Raw genomic sequence first — 7,765 nt, 5'->3', positions numbered from 1 at the left:
TCCATCCTGGATTCCCTGTGTTTCCAGTTCCCATCTGTACCAGTGTACATCCTCTGGTCTAGCCATATTTGTAAGGTAGAATTGGGATCATGATAGTGGGGGGAGGAAGTATTTAAGAACTAGAAGAAAGTTGTATGTTTCATCATTGCTACACTGCACCCTTACTGGCTCATCTCCCCGCGACCCTTCCGTGAGGGGATATCCAATTGCCTACAGATGGGCTTTGGGTCTCCACTCTGCACTCCCCCCTCATTCACAATGATTTTTTGTTATGATGCCTGATACCTGATCCCTTCGACACCTCGTGATCACACAGACTTACAACACTATGATTTTTTTTACATTTGTGTTTTCGGTCAAAATGTGGATGGAAGGGGGACAAGTGATTTATCAATTGTAATAGAGATGTGTATATATGTGTGTTTCTAAGAAAATATATATTTTATTCAGTATTTTCTTTAACATTTTGTGGACAAAGTAAAAATAACAATGTATAATGAGAGGACATATATTACCAGTAATGTATTGGTAAATATAATTTCAAGTTTAGAGAATATTTTATGTGTTTTTGTTTTGCAGAATAAGTTATTAAAGATGAAATGCTCTATGAATCAGTGCTTTTGATATTTGACCTCCTGGATATGTATCTTTCTAAGGCTTGATGGCGTGTTTTCCTCCTGGTTGTTTTCCTCACTGCTTTCCATGTGGTAGCGTATCACCTCCGAAAATGGGGGTTCCTCTTCCAGCAATCGGTGTGATATGCATGGGTAGGCACGTGCCATGCCTGAGACACTGTAAAAGCACGTTTCCAACCAGCCCCACTTCACACTCTTGTTTCCTTCATGTGGAAGCCGTGAACCATGCCTTTGGCACATCTGGAATGTTTGTGATCTCAAGTTTAATATTAACATACTAATTGACTCACTTCAGTGATTTAATTTATTTGCTTCTGCTTTAAAATGTAGAACGGTATTCCTTAAAGTGTGAAGTGACTTCTCAAAGTGCTTTAATGTCTTAAACAATGACTGGTGGAATAAGGAACCCTTTCCAAGTAGTAGAAGAGAACCCGTTTATGGAGCACATGTACATGATCTTATTTCACCCTTCAGTAAACCCTGTTGGAGGTTACCCATGTCTGACCTCTGGCTTCCCCATTGCCACAACAGGGAGGTCTAGCATGCCTCCATGCTCCTTCCTTCTTCACCGACAGGCCAACCATTCCCCGCTGGGCACTCCCCTCCTGCTCTGGGGTTGGTATTCATTGGATTGGTCGCACAGAGCTCAGACAAAATTCCCAATGATGGAGACTCAGTCCCGATCAGTAACGATCATGGTTGTTCTACAGCAACACCTCTTGTCAGCTAGCAGCCAAGTCTCCCTCGGCCTCTCGACTACGTGGTCCCTTGGTCTCTGCCTCATTGGACTAGGAAGCCTGCCTGTCACTGTCTCAGCCCATAGTCTCGGTGCTGCCTTCTGTTCTGTGGTTAACCTTACCTTGATCTCTGCTCTTGGCCCGGCTTCTTTACTCTTACACAGAGGAATGACTTTGCTGAAAGTGTGGTTTGTGAGTCACAGGAAAGAAAGGGTATGACTTAGTTCACACCCTCCACGAATCTCAAAAGCAGACTCACTGCCATCAAGTCAATGCCAATTCAGAGTGTCCCTATAGGACAGGGGAGAACTGCCCCTGTGAGTTTTCTGAGACTAACTCTATAAGAGTAGAAAGCCCACATGGAAGAAGCACACCAGCCTGTGTGATCACAAGGTGTCGATAGGATCAGTTATCAGGCATCAAAGAACAAAAACTCATATCATTGTGAATGACAGGGAGTGCGGAGTGGAGACCTAAAGTCCATCTGTAGGCAACTGGATGTCCCCTTACAGAAGGGTCACGGGGAGGACAATGAAACATACAATTGTCCTCTAGTTCTTTAATGCTTCCTTCCCTCCATTATCATGACCCCAATTCTACCTTACAAATCCAGCTAGACCAGAGGATGTCCACTGGTACAGAAAAGAACTGGAAACACGGGATCCAGGACAAATAAACCCCTCAGGACCAATGAGAGTAGGTGGGAGAGAAAGGGGAGCTGATCACAAGGATCTACAAATAACCCCCTCCCTGGGGGACGGACAACAAGAAAGTGGGTGAAGGAAGACATCAGACAGTGTAAGGCATGGAAAAACAATTTTTAAATCATCTAGGGTTCATGAGGTAGGGAGGGAGAAAAATGAGCTGATACCAAGGACTCAAGTGGAAAGGAAATGTTTTGAGAATGATAATGGCAATAAGTGTACAAATGTGCTTGACACAGTGGATGGATGGATGGATTGTGATAAGAGTTGTATGAGCCCCCAATAAAATGATTTATAAAAAAGAAAAGTAAAAAGCAGAAAGCCCTATCTTTCTCCCTGGGAGCAACTGTTGACCTTGACCTGCTAACCCTGCAGTTATCAGCCCAATGCTTAACCACTATGCCACCAGGACTCCTCCCTCTACTAAGGTCAGGGCTTAATCCCACCTTCATCCTGTCCATTGGTATAGCAGAAACTTCCTCCAAAATGGGATTATAACCACAGGCATAGGTCCAGAATGATAATAGATCGTATCAAGAATTATGTCTAGAAGGACCAGAGTAATGAACAACAGCTCAATCCGCATAACAAAAACGAAGGCACGTGCCATTGGTATCTCATTGTACAATGATGAAGCTGCACTGAAGCACAGAGAGGGCAACTGACCCAAATCCACCCAATGGTAGATGGTGGAGTTCATTGAATGTTGGGGACTGTGGGTTGTGCCTACTTCAATACATTATAAATCTGTCCTAGAATAAGCAGGCTGTGCCTCTTAGACATCTGACAAGCACAAACAGAAACCATGGAAGTGGGTGACTCTGTGGTGCTGCGTAGCATCAAAGGGGGTTGCTGTGTCACCCTCACAGTCTTTCCTATCGTTTGATCCTATGGACAAAGCGATTGGTTTGACCACCCGCACACCTTTTAAGATGCTGCCACACTGCTCCCCGGGTCCGTGTTGCCATCCTGTTTACACAGCTCACTTCCAGAACATTTCATCTGAGCTGCTCTGCTTTCCTACTGACAATCAGCGTCTGTCAAGACGACTGACTCATGACCGAGGAAGAAAAGGGGCTACAGAGGTTGCCAGGACTCGGACATTTCCACATCAGAGAAACACTGCTTCCCACAGCCTGGGAAGAGAGTACTAGAATCCACAATGATTTCAGACAAGGGGGTTTCCTGGGACTCAAGGCGTAGGAGGGTAGCAGGCATAGTCCACATGATGGGACGCTTTTCCTGTCATTGAAATTATCCCTACAGAATTTTGCGTCAGAGAATACTCCCCTGCAGGAGGAACTGGCCTCCCGAAGCCACTTTGTTTCTGGGATGGGTGACCCCCAACAGGACCTCAGGGAAGAAAGCTCTTTTGTAGGTAAGGAGAAGCGGGGCTCCTGGGCTTTGACTTGGGGTGTAGCACATTGAACAATGCAGCAAGCTGTCTGGGCGTAGCACGGTAATAGCTTTTACCATCAAAAGGACATTCTGTCTTAAAGAGAAGTCAAAAGTAGAAAACTAAAAAAGTAAAATAAAAACCCACTGCTAAGTCAATTCCGGCTCACATTGTTGTAAGGGGCCATTGAGTCAGTTCCAACCCATGGCCGCCCTGCGCACAACAGAAGGAAACACTGCCTGGTCCTGCACCGTCCTCACAGTGACCATGTTTAAGGCCGTTGTTGCACCCACTGTGTCCAGTGATCTTGTTAAGGACCTTCTCTCTTTTGCTGTCCCTCTATTTTACCAAACATGATGTCCTTCTCCAGGGATTCAGTCTCTGCTGACAACATGTCCAAAGTACATGTCATCGTCACCTCTAAGGAGCACTCCGCCACACTTCTTTCAAGACAGGTTTGTTTGTTTCGACTCCCAGGGTGAAACTAGTAGGACAGAGTCAAGCTGTCCCGTGCAGGTTCCCAGGCGATGAGCTCACATGAAAGAAGACTGCCACATCTTTCTCCTACGAAGTGGCTGGTGGGTTCAAACCACCGACCTTGCCATTAGCAGCCAAGGGCTTCACCACTGCCACTAGGGATCCTTTAAACTTCCATTAGAGAAGTGGAGGCACCATGGAAGCCAGAGAAAGGAGGTGTGGGGTCAGGAACGGGCTCACAGAGGAGAGAGAATGTGAGGTGAGTCTTAGAGAATAGCAAGGGTTTCGACAGATGAGTCCAAGCCTGTAGCTTTAGCAAAGTCGCAGATGAGAAGTAGAAAGTGGCGCTCAGAGGAAGATGATGGGCCCGAGGAGTAATATGTTGGGTCATCTTTTTGGGAGTTCTCTACATTGCGAGGCAGGCATTTGTTCTATTTTGGTAGGAAAATGAAAGATTTTAAGGACAGTATAGGAAGTATATGGCCAGGAAGCTGTTTTTAGACTTTGGTCTGGATGAAGTGAATTAGAAGTGAAAAGTAATATTTATTGAGCATCTGCAGGGTGTGGATATTCCCTCAGATTCATATGCATATTACCTCTTTAAAGGAGAGAAATTATGTCTCTTTGAAATGGAAGAAACGGCTACTCTGTCAGATTAAGAAATTAAGGCCACATAAGTAAATGACAAAGACTAAATTCAACGCAATGCCTTTTTCTTTCTTTAATTCTCTATACCTTGCTACCTAAAATCAAAACCAAGCCTATTGCCACACAGTTAATGCTGATCCATTGAAACGGCAAGTAGATTGTCCCATAGGGTTTTCTTGGCTGTAAGCTTTATAGCCTTCCTTAGTCTAGAAGCTCCACTATCACCTGCCTGCCATGGTGACTGGCTGATAGTTCGACTCCCAGCCGCACGGCCTCCAGCAGCACGGTAACGGCAAAGCCACCACAGTCAGACCGACTGCCAGGAAGAAGACCTGTGGGTCGAGTCCCAGCGAAAAACTGTATGAACAGCCGTGGCGCAGTGTCTGACATGGGGCAGAAGAGGAGCCCCTCGGGCTTAAAGGTTCTCAAAAGACAACGTGGGAAGAGCTGCCTGTTCAAAGAAGAGCCCATCTCAATGACACGGATGGAGTGAGACTCGGACCTCTATTTGCTAGTGGGGCACTGAAAAACCGGCTTCTTCTCATTCCGAGAAGAAACAACTGCAAGTATCCACGGATAATTAGAAACTAGAATGTACAGCGTCTGTTCCCACAGAACCGGGAAAGTGTAGACCACGAAATGACATGTGTCAAGATCACCATCCCAGGCATTAGGGAACTAAAATGGACTCATTGGCCATTATGAATCCAACAGCCATATACGAGGGACTCCAGAAAGTTCATGGAAATTTTTCATTAGCTTTGTAATTCAGTTTTCCACACATTTTTGGAGCCTCCATCACATGCTCCACTATGCTGGGAATGACGATGGAAGAAGAATGGCGTCACATTCATCACCAGAGAAAATGTCTGACAGTTTGTCCTGAAGAGCACTCACCGAGGTGGGGACCTGCTTTGCTCCCTAGAGGAGAGGATTTCGAAGCCACTGTGAGAATACAAGAGGGCTGGAATGCCGGGGCGTCTGTACATTTGTGGAAGATTTCTGTTATCTTTTCATTCCATTTTCCATGAACTTTTGAGGCCCCTCGTAGCTTTGAAAAGGGACCCCAAACCTCCTGCGGAGTTTAGTCCAGCTCACGAAACAGACCTGCCTAAAGGCACCTACCACAGCCTTCTCTCTCAGAGCTGCTAGTGAGTTTGAACTACCAACCTTTAGGTCTGTAGCCCAAGCCTTAACCCCACCGCACCACCAGGCTTTCTTCCGGAAACGGGGAGAAGGGCCTGCCCTGAAGAAACACGAAATAGGTCCATCGTACAGAGAGCAGCCTCGGAAGAGTGAACAACAGGTAACCTGAAAGCCTGGACTTAGGAAGGATGCTGCTGCGAGCAGACAGAGCACGCCTGGAGACGGGCCTGGAGGACACGGATGAACTGCCGAGTGTCCCCTTCACGGGGACCAGCATGGCACAACCATGTCCCCACCTGGGAGTGGAGCCAGCAGGCCCCAGGGCAGATGCAAAGGAGCCTGGGCTGCCCCCCCGCCCCCCCCCCCCCCTCGCGCTGCCTGTGTTCCGGGCAGCACGTCCTCGACATCCACAAGCACACAACCGTGGGCGGGCGTCTGCGAGCGGAAGCGGGGGTTCAGCAGCTCTCACCAGGTTTTATTTTGGGTCTTCCTGAGCTGTCACTGGGGCGACTCGTTGCTATGGCGACTAGTTCTTCAGCACATTCAAACAGTAGCTACATCATTTTATGGTGACTCGATCGTGCCCCTGCTTCGGGTTGAAGCATCCTCCGTGCTTCCGTTAGGACTGTGGGTAGGAGTTTGAAATTGGGACCAAGCAGGCCTTGGCTAACAGGGCAGCCACGCAGGCTTCTGCGACCCGACCTTCAGAAGCCATCCAGCAAAGACTTTTGGCTCCCCGCCCCGCTTTCTGGGATGGGGCGTATCGCGGCTGGGGGGCATAATTGAAATCATGATGCGGTTAATGCAGGGCCGGAAAGTGGCGACTCACGCCCAGCATGGACAGGATGGGCTGGAAGCAGCGCCACCAGCCAACGTCTGCCCTTGACTGGGGTGCGGGAACTGGCCGGCCTGGCGCTTCCTGTCTCCACCAGAAGGGGCCCCCATCGAGTCGCGCGCCCGCTCCAGCTCTGCGGGAGCCACCCTGGCTGCTTTCAGGATGAGTACTCGCTGATGGCCTCGGCCTGAGATCTACGCGATGGGCAGTTCTAAACCGCCTGCAGCTGCTAGGGAGAAAGACTGGGCTTTCTACTCCGTGAACAGTTACAGCCCCTGAACCCCACAAGGGGTGGCTTGGAGGCAGCCTTGACCTTTGACTCGCTGGCAGCGAGAGAATGAGACACTGATGGCAGTGCGTTGAGTTGGGTTGGTGGGTATGGCACTTGTGTGGAAGGACTCCTGGTTAAAGGAGTGGTTAACGTGCTTGGTTGCTAAGATCACCAAAAGGTCTGTGCTTCAAACTCAACCAGCCATTCCATGAGCGAAAGATTTGGCAGTCAGCTTCAACGTACATTTACAGGCTTGGCCACACCATGGGGCAGTTCTGCTCTGTCCTGTGTGGGGGGAATTGACTCGATGGCAGTTTTGGTTTGCTTTGATCCTGACCTACCCCTGACACCACAGAGGTGGCAGCATGGCTTCCGGCCTAACTCCTGATGAGAGAGGAGGGAGCCCAAATATGTGCCCCAGACCGGAAGCCGCGTGACCTTTGTTGGTCCGAGGGATTGTTTTCTATCTGAGGAAGAGCTGATTTGGGGGAGAGTGTTGGGGGATTGTTGAATACTATCAGTGACATCATGTTGTCACATCTCCTGAAAACTCAAAACACAAACCAAAGCCACTGCCAGGGACTCAATTCTGACTCACAGTGACTCTGCAGGACAGGGTGGAAAGGTCCCAATCTGGTGCCCCAGGTTGAACTCATGATGGTGGCTGACTGTCACAGCTCAGAACTGCTATGGGTTCAAACCGCCCTCTCCGATAGCAGCCTGTCACACAGGACTCCCTCAAAAACCATACGGCTTCCAGAATGAATGTATGCCGTGCTCACACCCACAAGGAGCTCTCTCAGAGTGAAGGCAATTTCACAAGCACCACTAGTTGCTCTTGTGAAAACTGCCTCATGAGGGTCAGAGTAGAACTGTGTCCTCAGGGTTTTCAGTGGCTACTTTTTCAGAAATCGAT

Source organism: Tenrec ecaudatus, chromosome 12, assembly GCF_050624435.1.
Source record: "Tenrec ecaudatus isolate mTenEca1 chromosome 12, mTenEca1.hap1, whole genome shotgun sequence".
Taxonomy (NCBI): Eukaryota; Metazoa; Chordata; class Mammalia; order Afrosoricida; family Tenrecidae; genus Tenrec; species Tenrec ecaudatus.
The sequence above is the reverse complement of the archived record's forward strand: the minus strand, read 5'-3'. Positions refer to the sequence as shown.